The sequence below is a fragment of the Cricetulus griseus genome, chromosome 7 (assembly GCF_003668045.3).
Source record: "Cricetulus griseus strain 17A/GY chromosome 7, alternate assembly CriGri-PICRH-1.0, whole genome shotgun sequence".
Lineage (NCBI taxonomy): Eukaryota > Metazoa > Chordata > Mammalia > Rodentia > Cricetidae > Cricetulus > Cricetulus griseus.
The window spans coordinates 99630685-99650633 of record NC_048600.1 but is presented as its reverse complement, the minus strand read 5'-3'; the positions used below and the strand labels follow the sequence as shown (position 1 = coordinate 99650633).

At 44.3% G+C, this 19949-nt stretch overlaps 1 long non-coding RNA gene across 1 annotated transcript; it reads right to left on the bottom strand.

Moving 5' to 3' along the window:
• Positions 1-1360: 1360 nt before the first annotated feature.
• On the bottom strand, positions 1361-18778 carry LOC107977967. Its single transcript, XR_003487210.2, has 3 exons — positions 18631-18778; positions 1682-1808; positions 1361-1583 (listed from the first exon to the last, which is right to left on the bottom strand). It is a non-coding gene; the product is annotated as an uncharacterized LOC107977967 (long non-coding RNA).
• Positions 18779-19949: the final 1171 nt, after the last annotated feature.

The window sequence follows — 19949 nt, the reverse complement described above, 5'->3', positions numbered from 1 at the left end:
AAGATGAATTTCTCACATCTGTAGATTCTAACTCATGTGACTTATGAAGTGATGATTTTTGTTAAGATTTATTTATCTATAATTCATGTGCCTGGGTGTTTTGCCTGCTGTATGTCTGTGTACTGTGTGCATGCCCGGTACCCACAGAGGCCAGAAGAGGCTGTGAAGTCCCTGAAACTGGAGTTACAGAAGACTGTGAGGTGCCATGTGGTTACTGGGAATTGAACCCAGGTCTTCTGCAAGAGCAACAAGTGCTTTAAACCACTGAATCAATCATCTCTCCTGCCCTGGTGACAACTTTTTTTATATAGTAAGTGTCCTGGATAGTTTTATGTCAGCTTGACACAAGCTAGAGTAATCAGAGACAATGGAGCCTGGACTGAGAAAATTGAAGCTGTGTGATCAGGCTTCAGGCAAGTGTGTGGGGCATTCATTTTCTTAATTAGTGATTGATGTGGGAGGGCTCAGCCCTTTGTAGGTGGTGCCATCCCTGGGCTTGTGGTCCTGTGTTCTATATGCAAGCAGGCAGAGCAAGCCATGGTGGGTAAACAAGTAAGAAACACTCCTCCATGGCTCCTGCCCCCAGGATCCTGTCCTGTTTGCTTTCCTGTCCTGACTTCCTTCGATGATGAACAGCAATATGGAAGTGCAAGCCAAATAAACCCTTTCCTCCTCAAGTTGCTTTGCTCATGGTGTTTCATCTTTCTCTCTCTCTCTCTTTCTCTCCTCCTCCTCCTCTTCTTCTTCTTTTGGTTTTTTGAGACAGAGTTTCTCTGTGTAGCTTTGGAGCCTATTCTGGCACTCGCTCTGTAGACCAGGCTGCACTTGAACTCACCAGGATCCTCCTGCCTCTACCTCCCAAGTGCTGGGATTAAAGATGTGTGCTACCACCATCCGGCAGTAGCAATTCTTAGATGATTGTAGAAGACTTTTCTTGGACAGTGTTCAGTCTCTCTTTTCTCTAAAAAGCCTATTATCAAACTTCAGTCAATGGGAAGTCAGAGACTTCCATGCCGACATCACTCACAACTGTGGATCAGGTGGTTCTCAACCCTCCTAATGCTTTGACCCTTTCATACTAATTCCTTGTGCTGTGGTGACCCCTCAACCATAACATTATTTTCATTGCTACTTCATAACTGTAATTTTGCTGCTGTTATGAATATATTTATTTTATGTAATGTAAATATTTTTGGAGACAGTTTGTAACCCTAGGGTGAGAACCTCTGTGCCAACGTGTGGCTTTACTATTTGTTGTGCTAAAAATGAGTATATAATTATGACCATGCATCCACACATTATTTTTACACAAAAAGAGGAACTATGCTGGGGGGGAAAAAAAAGAGAATACCTTGACAAATAGTAAAAAAATGGAATTTAATGCCAGGCACAGTGGCACACACCTGCAAATCCAGCTACTTGGGAGACTGAGATGGGAGAGCTTCAAGTTTGAGTTCAGTCTCTTATGCAAAATAGAGAGATCCTATCTGTGGTAGAGAGTCTTCATTATCTATTTGAGTGGCTCTGGGATCTTGTGTGCAGTTGGATCAACGTGCCTCTGGGTGTGTCTTCGAGGGTGTTTCCTGGAAGAATTAAGTAGCGTGGAGGGAGACCCTCTCTCAGTAGAGACGCAGATATAAGGAGGTCCAAGGAAAAAGCAGTGCTACTTTGGCCTGCCTACCTTGGTTCCTTGCTGGTACTCTCCAGTCCTTCCATGTCACATCGTAACTGATGAAGCACCTAGCTTTGTGAAGTAAGCAGAGACCATGCTCTTACCATCTCCATCATGAAGACAAGTTCTGCTGGACCTATACGGTGGAAGTGGACCAAATAAATCTCCTTTGTAAATATATATCCATTCAATTGATTCTATTCTTCTATATTGCTAAGTTCTTTATTTACCAACACTGGCTCTTCCAGCAACTTCTCAAGATGGATGTTATATTAGTTACATTTGTGGCCACTGTGATAGGTTAAATGACAAAAGTAGCTAAGGGAAGAAGGGTTACTTTTGGCTCACACACCAGTAGATATGAGACAAGGCGTGGCCACAGTGATGATGGGTGTGTGAGGCTGCTTGTTTGCCTCTCAGAGGACCAGGAAGGCAAGAGCTCCCACTGGATGCAGTGTGGGTCTACGACCCTTAAGCCCTACACATCCTATAACTCCTCAGGCCCTCTCTTTGCCTGTTAGGCAAGCTCCCCAAGCAGTGCCACCATCTTGACAAGTGTTCAAACACAAGAGCCTGAGAGGGGATGGGGGTGTATTTCACATTCAAACCCTAACAAGTACTAATATTCTGAATGAAGAAAGTGAGGCTCCAAGAGACTGAAGGGGTCAGACAAAGGTGCTATTATTTAAGGGTGCCTCGTTTTCATTATAGAACAATATCCAGTTCAATTATCATTACTATTATTGATATTTTTCTTTGAGACAGGGTGTAGCTCTAGCTGTCCTGGAACTCACTCTGTAGACCAGGCTGGTCTTGAACTCACAGAGATCCACCTGTCTCTGCCCCCCGCCCCCCAAGTGCTGGGATTCAAGGTGTGCGCCACCACACACAGCTCAGTTCAGTTATTGTGATGAAGGACAGGAGGTTCTTTGCGGGGAGCTAAGTTCAACCATCTCTCAGCTACCTGAATGGCCTTCTTCCTGGTAAAGAGAAGTATTTTATGGGGGTGTGTGCTTGCTCCTCAATGTATCCACTGTGCTGAAACCCCCATCCTGAAGGCCTGATGCATTTCAGATAAAAGCATCTTTAGCTCCGAAGACTCCACTGCAATTTGTACAGCTGTGTAATCGGAACCACTAGAAAGCAAGTTAATATATTATTCCACTCACAGAACAGCAGTTTGATGCCTATGACTTCTTGGCACATCTGTTTGGGATATAAATCCTGAGCAGACTGAGCAGTCACTTTCTAAATCTCCAAAATGCTTTACTAAGCAAAGTCTTTAGTGTGGTTAAGGGGAGAAGAGAATTAATAGACTCCCAAGTGAGTGGAGTCATCTAGCTCACTGCAGAACATTTAAGGCAGGTGCAGGTGGGTCTGGGGACTTGCAGAAGGTACACAATGAGGTAGAGGATGGCTACATACCTCCAAGGACCAGAGGTGAATTCTCTTGCCAACCTGAGATAATTAGAGCCAGCCTTTGGGGAGTGGGTTGCCCATGTTTACAACAGGCCTAATCTTTCTGATTGGCTAGAGCTCAAATTACACTTAACTAGGTTTGGTAAGAGATACCAATTATGACTGGTCATGCCCATAGCCCTTCCTGATAAAAATTCTACCGAGCCACCTGACAAAATGGGCAGTGAGTCACATGACCACGATCACAGTTAATTGAATACCTGCCCAATGTGTGGCTATAAACCATATCCAGCAACCTTTGCCCCATGTACTTTGGTTTTAAAAGATAGCAGAAGTCAAGGCTTCTCTCTTGGAAACCTGCAGTAAGAGACACAAAGGGACAGTTCGATTCAGTTATGTGCCAAAACCAGAAGACCATAGAGACTCAGAGGCTAGAGGGGCCAGGTTTTTTGCAGTCAGGTGTTGGGTAGGTTGAAAAGGTCGGTGGGGGTGGGGTGGAGGCCAGGCTGACTCACTGAGAGGTCAAAGGGCCCCAAAGAGAAAACAATGGCTGTTCCCTAGTGCTCTGCTGCAGGCTTCCTGGCTCAGTCAGCCCAGGTTTTGGTATACATAATTTTCATGAGTCTTCCTTTTGAGTGGCCTGGGAGTAACACGTCTCTAGTAATTTGACTATTTCTTGTAACCAACAGTTTGGAAGAGATAATCTCATCAACATTCTGTCCCATGTTGCTCTAGTTATTAATGCGTCGACTCTCTTCAAAAGCGCGCTGCTTGGTTGCTGTTTCAGAAGGGCCTCTGCATTGCAAGTCAAAGAAAACCACATCAAATAGATGTAAAGGGGGCGGGTATTGCAAGGACTAGTGTCTGATGCCAAAACCCAGTCTGAAGAAGAGGCTCCTGGGTTTTAGGAATAACTGAACCAAGGGTTCAAGTTTTTTTATTTTTTTACTTTTTTTATTTTTTTATTTTTTAAGCTCTGTCCTCCTCCTCTTTCTCTTACATTTAGTGAGACAGGGTTCCCCAGTGTCATTCAAGCTGACCTCAAATGCACCGTGTAGCCCAGGGTTGCTTCTAACTCATGATCTTCCTGCCTCTGCCCCCTAAGTGCTGGGGTTATAGTTATGTGCCACCAAACCCAGCTTAATTGACACCTGACCCAATGTATGGCTTTAAATTAATTAAAAAATTAAATTCCTACAAGTTATCCTCTGATCTCCTCACTCAAGCCATGGCTTGTGTATCTATACACCCAAATAAATAAGTGCCTACCTTGATATAAAATACATTTGTGTGAGAAGGAAGACAGGATCTTCTTTGAATTTCTCTATTAACAGACAACAGGTGGTGAATGGTTAGGGATTTGGCAGAAGTGGGACTCACCAAGACCTGATAGCAGGTCCCTTTACACTGCCACCGGAGGATGCCAGGGGACAGGGCATAAGATCTAAAGCTGAAGTTTACCAGGAGCCAAGGCACACCTACCCACTGCCACCGGAGGGTGCCAGATCTCCGGGCCAGGGGCCAGGCCCAGGCCTCAACAGCTTCTGGGAAACTGTTCTGTGAACTGAAAAAAATAACTTGTCCAGGAGTGTATGCCTTGCTTCCTGGGAGTGTTGTCGGGGCTTTAAGGACCTGGGACAAGCCAGGAAAACTGGGACAGGACTTCAAGCAAACTCAGAGCCTCAGGAAATCACAGCATGGGCTCTGACTGCACCAGGTTTCAAATTACCATGTCTGGAGGAGAGCAGGCCATTAAGAAGACAAGGGAGATGGAGAACCAGATTGGAGTTGAAGAACCTATACAGAAGTCAGATAAGGTCAAGAGAGCAAGAGAAAGATATGACCCGTGGCAAATGGAGCTGAAGGCAGTGGTTTAGTAGAGCATCTGCCTTGCAGGCTGCCCTCGGGGAGTGCCCTGCTGCCATTCAGACTGGGCTGTAAAATTATTATTTCAATCTTAAAGTAAACTCTACTGATAAATGCAACCATACGCCAGGATACCAGACATATTAAAGCACAAAGTTATAATGACATCTATAAAAGCCCCAAGGTTAGTTAATGTATAATTATCTAATATGTGAAGTATTTTTTGTCAGCTACTATCTAAACTGTACCTCTTGGTGGACTTTCAGAAACATACTATGGTCTGAAGTTGTAGGAAAGGGAGAAAGTTCTATCAGCCTGAAGACCAGAAAATAGTCAAGGCATATGGGCTATGGAAACAAGGAAAGTATAGACAAATGATAATAATAGAATCAAATATTTCAAGGTGTCACATCCCTGCAAGCCCAACCCTTGGAAGGCTAAGGCATCAGCCTGGAATAAAGAGCCAGATGGCTGTCTCAAAAACCTACAAGAGGGCTGGCTGCCATGATGGCTCAGTGAGATAAAGGCAATTGACCTGAGTTCAGTCCCCAGGACCTATACAATAGAAAGAGAAAACTGACTCCTGAAAGTTGTTATCTGACCTCCACACATGTGTGCCCACATACATACAAACACAAACAAAATAAATAACATGTAAAAAAAAAAACCAAGCAAAAACATCCATCTTAATTGAACTTTATTTTATTTATTTATTTATTTTCCTTTGGTTTTTTGAGACAAGGTTTCTCTGTGTAGCTTTGGAGCCTATCCCCTGGTACTCGCTCTGGAGACCAGGCTGGCCTCGAACTCACAGAGATCTGCCTGCCCCTGCCTCCCGAGTGCTGGGATTAAAGGCATGTGCCACCAATGCCCGGCTTAATTGATCTTTAAATCTTATTTTTAAAGCAGTTTATGAGCATGATCAGTTTGATATTCTATCTTTCATACCTATTATCATCTCGTAACTGTAATAAAACTATTTCTCACAGCTACATATGGAAGCCATGAATTTAATGTGGGTTTATCACAAATTACTACTTATGTTATAATTGAATACTAAATTTGTTTTCAGTTATAATTGCACTATGGTAAATACTTTTATGCATATTGATTCATATTTTCATTTATAGCCATAAAAGATAGTCTTTTAAAATTCATCTACTTATTTTTATGTGTTCATGCATACATGATGTGTCTGTTTATGTCTGCATTTGGGAGTATGCAATTGCTATGGTGTGCATACGGAGGTCAGAGGGCAGCCTTGGGTGACCTTCCACATTGTTTTAGGCAGGGTCTGTCTTCCTGTTTGACACTCCAGGCTGGTTGGCCCCGAGTTTCTGGGGACCCTTGTCTCTGTCTCCTTCTCGACGTGAGTGCTGGGTTACAGATGTGTTACTCTGTCTGGCTTTTACATGGGCTCTGAGGATGAGAGCTCAGATCATCGGCCTTGCTCAGGAGGCACCTTTACTCGATCAGCCCACCTCCCTGGCCTTTTCAGAAGTTTTATTAGTATTTTTCTCCCCTAGAGAGGGTTTCTCAGTGTAGCCCTGGCTGTCCTGGAACAAGCTCTGCAGACCAGGCTGGGTTCGAACTCAGAGATCTGCCTGCCTCTGCCTTCCGAGTGCTGGGATTAAAGATGTGCGCCACCACCACCTGGTCAGAAGCTAATTAAAAAAAAAATGATTTGTTTTACTATTATTTTTAGAGGCGTGTGTGTGTGTGTGTGTGTGTGTGTGTGTGTGTGTGTGTGTGTAAGTACAGGTACCTGCAAGGGCCAGAAGAGGGCATCTCCTGGAGCTGGAGTTACAAGCAACTAATGAACCACCTAAAAACCAAATTCCCCTCACCCCCACTCCTGCTACATTCTCAGCAATGTTGGAGCTTGCCAATTTATTTAAATCAATGATAGCCCCTTTGATAAATAAGACTGGTAAAATTATACTTTTCTATAATTTTGGTCATTAATGAATTATCTTTTCAGATTTTTACCTACTTTCCAAAACTCAGATCACAGTGGTTTCTTATAAATTCATTTAAATTCAACATAGATTTTTTTGAATGTATATTATTCTGTTACCGATTATTGACATTTATTTTTAATATGACATCTTGCTATAGTAAAGATATAAATTTTGTAGTATTTATTTACTTATTTTTTTAAGATAAGGTCTCGTTGGGAGATGGCACATGCCTTTAATCCCAGCACTTGGGAGGCAGAGACAGGCGGATCTCTGTGAGTTTGATGCCAGCCTGGTCCACAGAGTGATTTCCAGGGTAGCCAGAGCTACATCTTGAGATTCTTTGGAAAAAAAAGAAAAACAGGGGGAAAAAAAAGGAAACAAAAAAAAGATTGTCTCACTATGTAATATTGACTGGCCTGAGCTTGATATGTAGACCAAGCTGCCCCTGGGTTCATAGAGATCCCCCTGTCTTTCCCTCCCAAGTGCTGGGATTAAAGGCATATGCTATGAGAACTGGCTATTTTTTTTTTTTTTCTATTTACTTTTGAGACAGGGTCTAATATTTCCCAGGCTATCCTTGAACTCTTTGGGTAGCTGAGGTTGACCTTAAACTTCAGCTCCCCCCTCCTCCACCTCTTTGGGGCTAGGATTACAGCAGGTACCCCCAAATCTTGTTTTTATGTAAAGTTGGGGATCGGAGCTCTGCATCAACTAAACTCAATTCCCAGTCCCTAATGTTGCAGTTTTACCTTCCGTTTTTCTTTGTTTGTTTGGTTGGTTGGTTTTATTTTTAGAAAGGGTCTGTCTACATAGCACTGGATGTCTGGAACTCACCGTGCAGACCAGGCTGGCCTTGAACTCAGAGTTCAAGTGCTGGGTTTAAAATCATGCGCCACCACACCTGGTTTGTAAGATTATCTTATTATATTTAAAGCTTAAATCCAGCAAAGTTTTCTTTGGAGATGTGATACGAGTTGACAATCAGTATACTTCCTTGGAAAGTCAAAGTACAGCCGTCAGTGCCAGTGAGGGGACTCGATGGTAGCTGGGGTCTCTCTACCTCCCTCCTAGTGACTCTGGTTCCATGCTGGATGCTTTTTCTAGGCACTGTAAACATCAAACATTGGATTTCTTTCTTTCTTCTTTTCTGGTTGTGACCACAGAAGAGTCCCCCAGAGATGTTTCCTGCACTCACTGGTGCTTGGAAACAGGAGACGATGGGCCATTTCACCGGCTAAGTTATACTAGGCAGTAAAGATGAAAACCTCAGTTGCTCCAGGCTTCAAGGGTCCAACCAAATACATTCCTACAAGATGCTGGGCACTGGAAGTACTTACTGGTCAACTTGACACAGACTAGGAAACTCAGTTGAGAAGGTGCCTCCATCTGATTACCTGTAGCGAAATCTGTGGGGCATCTTCCTCATTAGTAACAGATGTGGGCAGACCCTGCTCACCGGGGGCAGTGCTATCCCTAGGCAGGTGTCTTGGATGTTGTAAGAAACCAGGCTGAGCACGACTTTAATCCCAGCCCTCGGGAGGCAGAGGCAGTTGGATCTCTGTGAGTTCCAGGCCAGCCTGGTCTCCAGAGCGAGTGCCAGGATAGGCTCCAGCTACACAAAGAAACCCTGTCTCAGAAAAAGAAAAAGAAAAAAAGAAAAAGAAAAAGAAAAAGAAAAAGAAAGCAGGCTGAGCAAGCCATGGGAAACAAGCCAAGAGATAGCACTCCTCCACAGCCTCGGCTCAGTTCCTGACTCCAGGTTCCCGTCTTGAGTTCCTACTCTGACCTCCCTGGATGATACACTTCAAAGCTATAAACAGAAACAAACCCTTTCCTGTCCAAGTTGCTTTTGGTCATTGTTACTGTCACAGCAATAGAAAGCAAACTAGAACACTAGAAGCTGTGCTTCTGCACCTCTAAGGTGGCCATGTAAACACAGGGTTTTGATGTCAGCTAGGCTAGCTTCCTCCACAGCAAATTCTTGTGGACACAACCATGACTCTTATCCTGGCTCAGCGCAGCCACATGGTACTGTTAGAGTTAGAGACATTGCTTTCCAGGTCTAAGGCTGTTCATGTCCAGGTAAGCTACAGTTCAGAAAGAAACAAGTCTTCAAGTGCTAAAATATTTTATCCAGCCCCATATTTGAGGGAGACTTTTTCTTCCTCTATTTTTTTGGGGGGGTGAGGTTAATTTTGGTTAAGTGAAAATAGAAGCCTATAAGAATCCCAGGAATAACTCAGTGCTGTGAATGAACCTGGCTGAGGACAAAGTACAAGGACACTGTGTAGATGACTTCAGCGATCTCTGACACAGTTCTCGGACTTAGCCTGGAGTGCTGCTGTGACCAGTAGCTAATGAACCTCGTTCACAAACTCATGTCAGATGGGGGACATAGCCTCAGAGATGGTGTGGCCAGAGCCTGATTCCTCAAAGCCACACTGGAGGCTGTTCACTAAATGACCAAGGAACTGTGTGGCCAAAAGGCAGTGAAGACTAGAGCTTAGTAAATTTTCCTTCTTTTCCTGATCTGGGTGAAGGTGAAGTTATAGGTTCCTTTAAATTTTTGATTTTGAAGAAGATCAGAGATTAATTGGAGCAGATAGTTCTGATGGATGGGAGACTTATTGTCTACTGAGACAGAGTTCCTTTTTTTTTTTTTTTAACAAATGGTACTGGGATTAGTATGAAGGAGATAAAGAGACTGATGAAAACTACCATGGACCAAAAAAAAAAAAAAAAAAAAAAAAAAAAAAAAAAAAAAAAAAAAAAAAAGATATTCCTTAAACCAGGCAGTGGTGGTGCACACCTTTAATCCCAGCACTTGGGAGGCAGAGGCAGGCGGGTCTCTGTGAGTTCGAGACCAGCCTGGTCTACAAGAGCTAGTTTCAGGAGAGCCTCCTCTCCTTCTTGATCTTGCTAGTTACTGGGGAAAGAGGAGACATGTTCTTCAGTGGTATAGATGCTAGTCAGGTGCCCATGCTCCTTCCTGTAAATAACCCCTCAGCCACACTCATGAAAGCAACCTTAATTAAACCCATTGGGTTACCACAAAAAGACCTGAAAGTACAAGAGACTAGTTGAGAGAAGAAAGAGGATCAATGGAAAGGAGACATGAGGACATTGTGTGTGTGTGTGTGTGTGTGTGTGTGTGAGAGAGAGAGAGAGAGAGAGAGAGAGAGAGAGAGAGAGAGAGAGATATGATCAAAATGCATTACATGCTTATATAAAATATCATTAAATCCACCCATTATTGTGTATAATTAACATGTACTAATAAAAACTTTTTTGAGTCCATTTCTCATTGTGCCCTGGCTGTCCTGTAATTCACCTTGTAGACCAGGCTGGCCTTGAACTCACAGAGAACTGTCTGCCTCTGCCTCCTGAGTGCTGGGATTAAAGATGTGTGCCACAGTGTGTGGTCTAAGAAAAACAATTTTAGAGGTCTCTGACTATGAGTCTGAAGGCAGGATGTGGGGAGGACTGTTACTCAGCACCAGACCTGTTGTATGGGCTCACCTGAGGATCAAGCTCTTTCTCGGCTGTGTATAAAAGTCCTTTTCAGCCAGGCATGGTGGTGCATGCCTTCCATCCCAGCACTCAGGAGGCAGAGGCAGGCGGATCTCTGTGAGTTGGAGACCAGCCTGGTCTACAGAGCTAATTCCAGGACAGCCAGGGCTGTTACACAGAGAAATCCTGTCTCAACAACAACAAAGCCCTTTTCATTATTATGAGCCTTATGCTTAGATAGAAATGTTGGGGGCAAAGATCACAGGTAAGACAGGGTTTGGTTAGGAGTATGGCAAGGGGAGGCACTGTCTATAATGATTGTGGAAATATTCGAGCAGGGAGAGGGAGAACATTTTCCAGGACATGATTGGGACATGGGTTTCTAGAGGAACCAGAAATCCTGGGAAAACATGCACAGTCTATGAGTCCAGTCTCTATCCATGCTGCAGTCATCACGTGTCAAGTGGGAGAGAGACCAGTTAGACCAGAGAAAGCTGCCTGAGGCCCCCCAGTCCATCAAGGCTTCATGTGAAAACTGGAGCCCTCGGACCTGAGCTCTACCAGGAAGCAAAACAGGGGCTTCTGTATGTAAGGTCTGGCTGGCCCCAGGGCTGAGAGCCAGCTCATCCCTCAGACCACCTGGTAAGGTGGATTGCATCTCTCTGGATTGTGAGGAGATAGAGAAGCCTGTCTTCTCAGACAAGCCCAGTCAGTCTGCTCATCATGGAACAACTAGCAAATGCCAACTGGATGAACTGAAACATACCTCAGTGTATTTGGCCAACTGTTTGGTTTAATTAAGCAGACACACTTCCAGACACATTTGTCTCAGTTATTTTTAAATTGCCATTGATTCCTCATTCATCCCTCTTTAATGATTACCAAGGAATGGCATTGCAGTGTTCCCATGTTCCTAAAATTCCTTCCATTAATATAACTGAATATATTTATTTCCCTCAACAAATGAGGTAAAACCACTTGTTACCATTGAATAAAGCCATCGTATTTATAATATCACCAGCGTAAACAGCACAGGGCAGGGTTAGAACTTGGCAACCTGTCTTTCAGGATGCTTTTACAGTAATCATTCTTCTACCTACCCAACTTTGCCTTCTCAGGCAAAAGCTGAACTTATAACATTGTAACGAAATGCATTTTTTCATGTTTGTATGTGAGGAGGATAAGCCATCGCCAAGCCTTTTGTAGATTTATAACTTGAGGTGCTTTAGAAGTTACAAAGGAACAGATTTGCCTTGACTTATCAATCTTTTTGCCTGCAGTGTCTGCATTAGTGAGAGTCCTCAGTCATACAATACAAACTCAGTAATTTAAGCAGAAAACACGTGTTGGGCCTGGGGAGATGGTTGAGCTGATAAATCGTTTGCTGGATAAGTATGGTGGCCTGAGTTCAGATGGCCAATACTCATGCCTGGAGTGGTGGCATGCACCTGTAATCCTAGTACTGGGCAAGAAAGATAGAAGGGTCCCCGGCACTTGCTGATCAGTCAACTGAGCAGAACTGGTGCACCTCAGATTCACTGAGAGCACTGTCTCAGCAACTGAGGAAGACAATGTTGACCTCCGGCATCTACATGTTCATACCCACACCCATGATCTTGTACATGTACAAACATACCACATACATGCAAAGAGAGAAGGGTAGGAAGATGGATGACACCGGGCCAATACAACTAATGGGAAAGCTGAAGAATCTGCTTGGGGGACAGGAAGCTGAGGGGAAGGAAGCAGGACAACTCCAGAGGCCTGAGGGCAGGAAGTCCTTGAGAGTTCAGGAAGAGTGCACAGGAATCATAGATGATAAGGTTTTTGGTGTCTAGGTCATATCATCCAAGATTAAGTTCCCAGAAGAGAGCAAGGCAGGTTGACTTAAGTCTCATTGTGACTACACACTAGGGGGAAGGAATTGTGTAGCCACCCAAAACAAGCCCTGTATGGCATTAGGGCTTTAAGTCCCCTCTGTCCTAAATTTCTTTAGTTCTGAGCATCCCGGTGACTCATGCTCTCCTGCAATGGTTTCAGTAGCTTTGCCAGAATCGTGTGTTGACTCTCACTACTTCTCTCCATTGCCAGGACCCACATATGCCATTGCTCCCCACCGAGTCTGGGACTCTAGATGTTATGATAATAACAGTGTTCACAGCTAACAGGGAAGACATTTGGTCTATGGAAAAATGATAGTTCTGGTTATGGGCCCCTCCAGATGCCATGGGGATCTTGGAGCTTTCAGTTCTCCAAGTAAGAGTATTTGAGTGTCTGTATCCTGTGCATGGATATTTCTTGCTGAAGTCACTTGTGTCCTACCTAGGACATGTTTTAAATGCCATTCCAACTGGCATTAGGATAATTCTCTCTGTCAACATTTATTTGTTTCACATGTGTGTGCATTCTATGGCATACATATAGAAGTCAGAGTTCAACTTGCAGGAGCTGATTCTCAGTTTCTGCCATATGGGTACCAGGGCTGGAATTCATGTCATCAGGCCTGGTGGCAAGTGCCTTTACCCACTGAGCCATATCAATCAAAGAATTCTCTACTTGGTCACCCTGTCCCCTATTCAAAAGTTGTCCAAGGCGTATCTCCCATCCCAGTGTCTCAGAGATTATGCTAGTCTTCCATGCCATTTCTTTCATGATATGAGAACTCCTGGTCCCCTCCCCTGCCATCCCAGAGACATATAAATGAAGTCCTTTATGGTTGATTATTGTACAACATATATTGATTGTGAAGTTCCATCCTTGTGCTTGGGGGCTGAAGGCTAAACTTAGATCCCAGGCCAGGGTGCATGGTAGGGGTTGGAGTAAGCTTGGTGAAGATGAATTGCTTGAAACTCTAGTTTGCATCCTGTATCAACAGAAAGCTACCAACCTGCACTCCACCGCATAAGGAGCCACTCTGATAAGAATCATCAGTGTGGGAATAAGGTCAAGAGTCCAGAGGACTTGCTGGGCTGAGGAATGTGTGTTATGGCATTAAAACTCCAAATGCACTTTCCCACAGAAGCACTGTTATAAACAGTGGTCAGGGTCCTGAGCGTTATTAGCACAGTATTTTAGGTACATTAGGGAAATACAAGCTTTTGTGGGCTGGCATTGGGCTGGAGCTACCATTTAGAATATTGTTTCTATAGGAACACTTGTTCCTGATTCCAGACAACAGACCAACAAATAAACTAAGAAGCTGGCAATGGCAGGTTTTGAGGTTTTCACTAGAAAATACAATAGATTCACTGACTTTCATAGTCAGCCAAACTCAGCTTGGAACCTTCTGGTCTAAGATCTTGGCTCTGATCCCAGAAGCCCTCTGCCACCCCTCTGTCCTCACTCGGCTGAAAATCTTGATTTAGTACCCCCAGACCTCAGAGTCCATCAGCCAGTGCTGCCCCTGCCCCCACCTCCAGGCCCATCTAGAGGCATCCACTGGTCAAAGATAAGTATATTTTATTTTAAACTTTCTCATCTAAACACTTCAGAGTTATGAAAAGATACAAGGATACAGTGTGTATGTATCCATCCCCAGAAAAAAAAAGTTGCACCTATAGCTGAAGTCCCCCAAGCCTGTTGTTGGTTTTGTCCCATCTCTCCTTCTATTCCTGAAGTAATCACATTCCTAAAATTGATGTCACAACTGTGTAAATTCCCATCTGGTACATTCACTCTGGGCACCGCCTCTGCAGGAGCTGGAGAGACTGAGGGAAGGAAAAGAATCGTCCAGGGGAGCAGACGAGTCTGTCCCTCAAGCCGTGTTGTGAAGACGTCGTTTCATAAATACGGAGAAAACACCCATTATGTGTCAGGCCCAGGTTTTCAGAGAATGCGGGAGGCAGCTTAGGAAGAATGAGGACAGGGTGACTCTCGAGCTGGGTTTGTCTCGCCTGGCAGATGGTCTCTGTCTGGCAAATGTGGAATTAAGGCCAGGAAATTGGTAATCATGGAAAAGGGTGGGCACGAATGAGAAAGTCTTACCACAGAGGCCTCTTTGCAGAGCCTAACATTTCTAGGTGATGGGAAAAGAATAATGAGAGAGCTAAATTCATTCATTTCCTCATGAACATGTTCAACTGACTAAGTTCCAGGCAATGCGCTCAGCATTAGGAATGGAGGGCTATAAATAAGAACACGAAACAGTCCCGGGTCTAAAGAAGTCCGTGCATTAGAATATGTCTGTGGTGTCATAATTACAACATGACATAAATTTCCTGGGTCTGGATGTTAGCTTAATAAATAGTCCAGGGTACAGCTCTTAGACAGGTGCCAAAAGCTTTGGTGGAACACTGGAGATGTAAGGAAGTGAAGGAATTCTCAATTCCAAATTCTTCAGGCGAAGATGAGCAGGCCTGCGTCTACACTGCAACAGGGATTTCCACACACAGCAAACCTGACACGGCACACTTACAGAGCCTCTGGTAGCTACCGTTCTAGATAACCACCTTCCTGGCACCACCATTTTGAACCCACAAACCACTCTAATCCCCACGCTGCTCTGAACTTCTGCCTTGTTCTACTCCACCAGACATTCTGTTTGTGTCTTTTTGGAACACCTGTCTGTTGAACAAATTCTCATACTTCCTCAACTTTACTGAACTATCTATAGCTGACATCTTTTTTGGAGCATTTGTGCAGCCCACAGCGTAGCACTCTTCCCACACACAATGGTGGACTTGTGGCATGTTGTTCAATATGTGCAAAATATGCTTCCCCCATCCCCCACCCTGCTGCAATCCTCCATTCCCCACTGACCACAGGTGGCTACAATTGGTTTCTGTTAAATGCAACCAGAAACCTAGCCGATCTCCTTCACCTTCCAGCCTGAACTGAAACCCGGCCGTCCCCTGAGGTTACCACTTCCCCTGTCATCATTTTAAGTAAAAGCTATTTATTCTCCCATGGCTCATATTCAGGCGGCACTAACAACATTCTAGTTCTGCAAGACCCTTTGGAGCAATTTCGTCCCTGTTCTATTATGAGGAAAAAAATCTCTGCCCTACCGAGGATCAATACCATTCAACCTCTGCCTTCCTTTATTTTGGCTCTGTCACCCCCCACCTGGCTATCTCCTCATGGTCTCTGACTATTTGGCTCACTTCTTCATCCTGGGGTCGAGTGAGGGAGGGATTTTGCAGACTCCATGGACCTTCCACTCAAGGGCCCAGTTTCTTAATTCCTTGACCCTTCAAACTCAGAATCTCCACTTAAGGTTCACTTCTGTGGATTCCATGGCCACACCCTGTCCTTGTCACCACTATAATAGTTCCACCTTGTAGTCATCCATCACACAATCTGTCGGGCAGAGGCCTCTAATACAATGCCAGCATGCCTTCATCATACAGATACTATTTAGTTATTTATCTGTCTAGTGTGTGCATGTATTGGGTACACATATCATAGCACTGATATGGAGGTCAGAGGAAAACTTGCAGATGTGTGCTCTCTCTTTCCACTATTGTCTGCCTTGGCAGCAGCATCTTTGCCTGCTGAGCCATCTCCCCAGCCCTGGATAAGCTTTTTTACTGGTTTCCTGTCAGCTTTCCTCATCTCTTAGCAATCAAGACATACGTTCACTATTCTTCCCTTGTGGGTATTGTGTATTAATTAATTTAGTTATAGTATTATTCAATAAGTACTTATTACATATCTACTGTGTGCCAGGTATTGGCAATGCAAGGGCAGAGCTTTCTCAGCAAGCAGCTCACAGCCTTGCAAGGAGGCAAATCTAATAACCACACACATAAATATAATTATAAACTGTGATAAGACACGTGTGTGGAACTGGGAGGTAGAATGCATTTCAGGAAGAAGAGAGGTTGTGAGCAAAACCCAAAGGCAGAATGGAGCATGGCTTGAGGAAGTGAAATAATAACAGCAAAAGACCCGTATGGTTGGGGCCTGAAAGCTGGAGAGTGGAACAGGCTGAGGCCAGATGAGAAGAGAGACAGGGGACAAGATGCATTTTGAAAGGACTGCTGTCAAAAGACAACTAAATGAAATACAGGGGATTTTTCCAAGCAGTAAAACTACTCTGTAGTCAGTATAATGGCAGATAATGAGATATACATCTGACAGAACCCAGAAGGATGTGTAAACCCTAATGTCAACACAGACTAGAGTTGTTAATAATAATAAAATAAATAATAATAATAATAATAATAATAATAATAATAATATCAAGTTCTAGGCCAACCTGTGCTATATGAGAGCCTAGTTCAAAAAACAAAACAGACATGGAGGCAAATCCCAGAACTTCAAAGGCAGAGGCAAGAGGATTTCTGTGAGTTTCAGGACAGCCAAAACTACAGAGACTACAAACTCCTAAAGCAAGAGCAGGACAAAAAAGTACTGCACTATCATGTTAATAGTAGAGGAAACTGAGTTACGTAGGCAAGGGTACCTATAAGGGAACTCTTTGTGCTATGTACTCAATTGTCTATAAACTCATAAAATTGCCCTAATAAATAAAAATCTATGAATGAAAAATAAGATGATGGAGGAAAATCTCCAGTTGCTGTACGAAGAGCAGTTTGGAAGCAGAGGAAGCGTGGGTGTCCTATCTGAAGGGGTTGGAGTGCGCTTCAGCTCCAGAGAGTTTGCCTAGCATGGAGAAAGCCCTAGGTTGGACCCTAGGCCTCACAAAGAGAGAAAGGAAAGAGAGAGACAGAGACACAAGAGGGAGGAAGACACAGAGACCCAAGCCATACATGGCAGTTCCAGCTACTCTGAAGGCAGAGGCAGAAAGATCTCTTAAACCAAAGTATTCAGGCCATCAGGAACAATACAGCAAAACTTCATCAGAAACAAAGACTGGAAGGAAGGGAGGGAGGGAGGAAAAGAGAAAGGGAGAGAAAGAGGAAATGGGAGGGAGGGAGAGAGGAAGGAAGGAAGGAAGGAAGGAAGGAAGGAAGGAAGGAAGGAAGGAAGGAAGGAAGGAAGGCAGGAAAGTGTCACCAAAGTACAGGCAATAAAAGATGATGGCTCAGACCAGAAAAATTATAGAGCAAAAGAAGTGGACAGAACAGAAGGTGGCATTGACAAGACTTTGTGATGGACTGGTTATGGGCTGGGGATCAAGAACCACTGGGACTTCTTGCCTAACTTGATGACACAATGTCATCTGCCAGTTGTTGCAGAGGCTCTAGGACAGTTTTATCAATTCTATGGCTACAAGCTGAGACACTTGAACACATGGATTCTTAGCAGGCATGTGGATGCGATGCTCACAAAAGGCCATTTCATTGCCTGCTTTCCAAGCTCTGGCTATGCTCATTCCCTGCATCATATCGTGAGTCCTGGTCTTGCTTCACCATTCATTGAACGAGACAAGATTAGTTGTTGTCTCAGGGCCTTGGTATTTACACTAGTGTTATGAGGAAGCTGGGCCAGATGGCCTCTAATGGGTACAAAAGCAGAGCTGGGGAAAGCTAGTGTGTGTGTGTGTGTGTGTGAGAGAGAGAGAGAGAGAGAGAGAGAGAGAGCGAGAGAGAGAGAGAGAGAGAGAGAGAGAGAGAGGAGAGAGAGAGAGAGAGAGAGAGAGAGAGAGAGAGAGAGAGAGAGAGAGAGAGATCTTTAGGCATGCCATCCACCTCCAGGGTCTTGCCCACTACCCAGCCAGTGTCCTCTAGACATCCTCCTGTCTCCACCTGCTCAGCACTGAATTATCAACACAAGCTACCACACTGACATTTTCACATGGGTTGTGGAGTTTGTTTGTGGGTCCTCCTGCTTGCAAGGCAATCACTTTATTGATTAAGCCATCCCCACAGCTGCTGAGGCTGGTAGTTTCTAGAGGTTTCCCAATCCTGAAAGACTTTGTGCCTCTCCAACCCCAGGGCTTCCACCGTGAACATTACTACATCCAACTTGTTGCCGGGTATTCTCCTGTTCCAGCAGCTCCTGGATTCCTCAGTCCTAGCACTGTGACTAGGGTCTATACAAGCTTCCATAACCTCAAGTAACCCTGGACCAACATGGAATACTCCTTTCCAAGTCACACGACCAGATGGTCCCAGGGGAAATTCAGTTCTCTGTGTGTTTTTATTTCCAAATGAAACCTATCTTCAGACAACAGAACAAATGTGCCAACATCCTGTTCCAAAACCCAGAAAACACAAACTCCCAAGAACCACCAGCCCTTTAGTCAGTCTGACTCAAAAAGAACGCTATTACTAATTCAAGGTCCCAAGGCCTTACCTCCTCTCCTGCCACACTAGCAACACAGCCAAGAACGTGGAAGCAACTGAGTCATGCTGCTTGCTGTTGGCTTAACGATTAGAAGTGTGAGGGGCTGCTCTTCAGTCTGACCTTCTCTATGTAGTAAATTATATCTTTGGCTTCTAGTGGGGGTAGGGACGTGGGAGAGCGACTCAAGGTCATAGGCTAGTGTTGTTCCATGGCCCTTTGTATGGCTTCTCTAAAATATTTCATTGAGTACTGCCTAAGTAAACATGATGACCCAAAGTCTGGCATAAAGAGCCTGTGCTATGTTGAAATCTATGCACTTGGACCCAGGCCAAGGACTTATCCCATAGACTCCCCGAGAAACAAACCTCTCGGAAATGATCATCATTTACCCCTACCCAGAGCTATGACACTTTTGTACAAGGAACCTGGCAGTTTCCCTAATCCAAACTCTGGCCACAGTTTAAGTGATCCGTAAGGCCCTGTGGTCTGCTTAAAGCCAGCCCTATTCACTCCCTGCCCTGAACCCTGCTCTGAGTTCCTGAATCAAACCAGTGGGATGTAGCTTTCTCTTCCTCAGTGGGTGGTAGTCTTCTCTGAGGTATAAGATTTGTCCCTACCATGGTAAACATGTCAATTTTATTTAATGTATGTCATGTGCTATGATCTCTTCCTTGTAGAGGAAGTTTATTAGACTTAAACGGTGAGTGCTGGCCAGCCAATGTATTAATTGGCCTTGGTCAAATGCCAGTCCTTAGTTTAATCAGCTGCCTTGACTTCAGGAGATGGGGTGGGCCATGTGGTGTTAAACGGGACAACCTGTTTCTTGTGTTCCTGAAGGCAGATAGAGCATGGAGCTTTGAACGGCTTATCCAGGAACCCTTTGAACAAATACACTAAGTAAATCAGAAGTGCTCAAGGCACTTTTGTAATTATTTGGATGATGTTTTTCTCTCTCTGACTAGAGAAGAAGATGCACAATGCACACAGTAGGTGCTCAACAGTTACTTTCCAATGAAAGAATAAATTCTTGAATGAAGCTGGCACACTCTGGGGTAGAGAGAAGTTGGAACTAGCAGAAGAGGAATGTAATGAATCAAAGACTTGACTGAGTCAGGCTATGAGTAAGCCAAGTTATGAATAAGCAGAACCTATAGTTCGTAAAAGACCCACAGAGTGGATGATACGAAATCCAGGCAGTAGTGAGCAGAAAATGGCATAAAGGAGGTGGCTGAGTCACTTAGGAACACATTCCTTGAGTCCACAGCATCCTTCCTACTCAATCCTTCCTGACTTGAATGGCCCGTCTTTCCCCGGGGTCCTGTAAATAT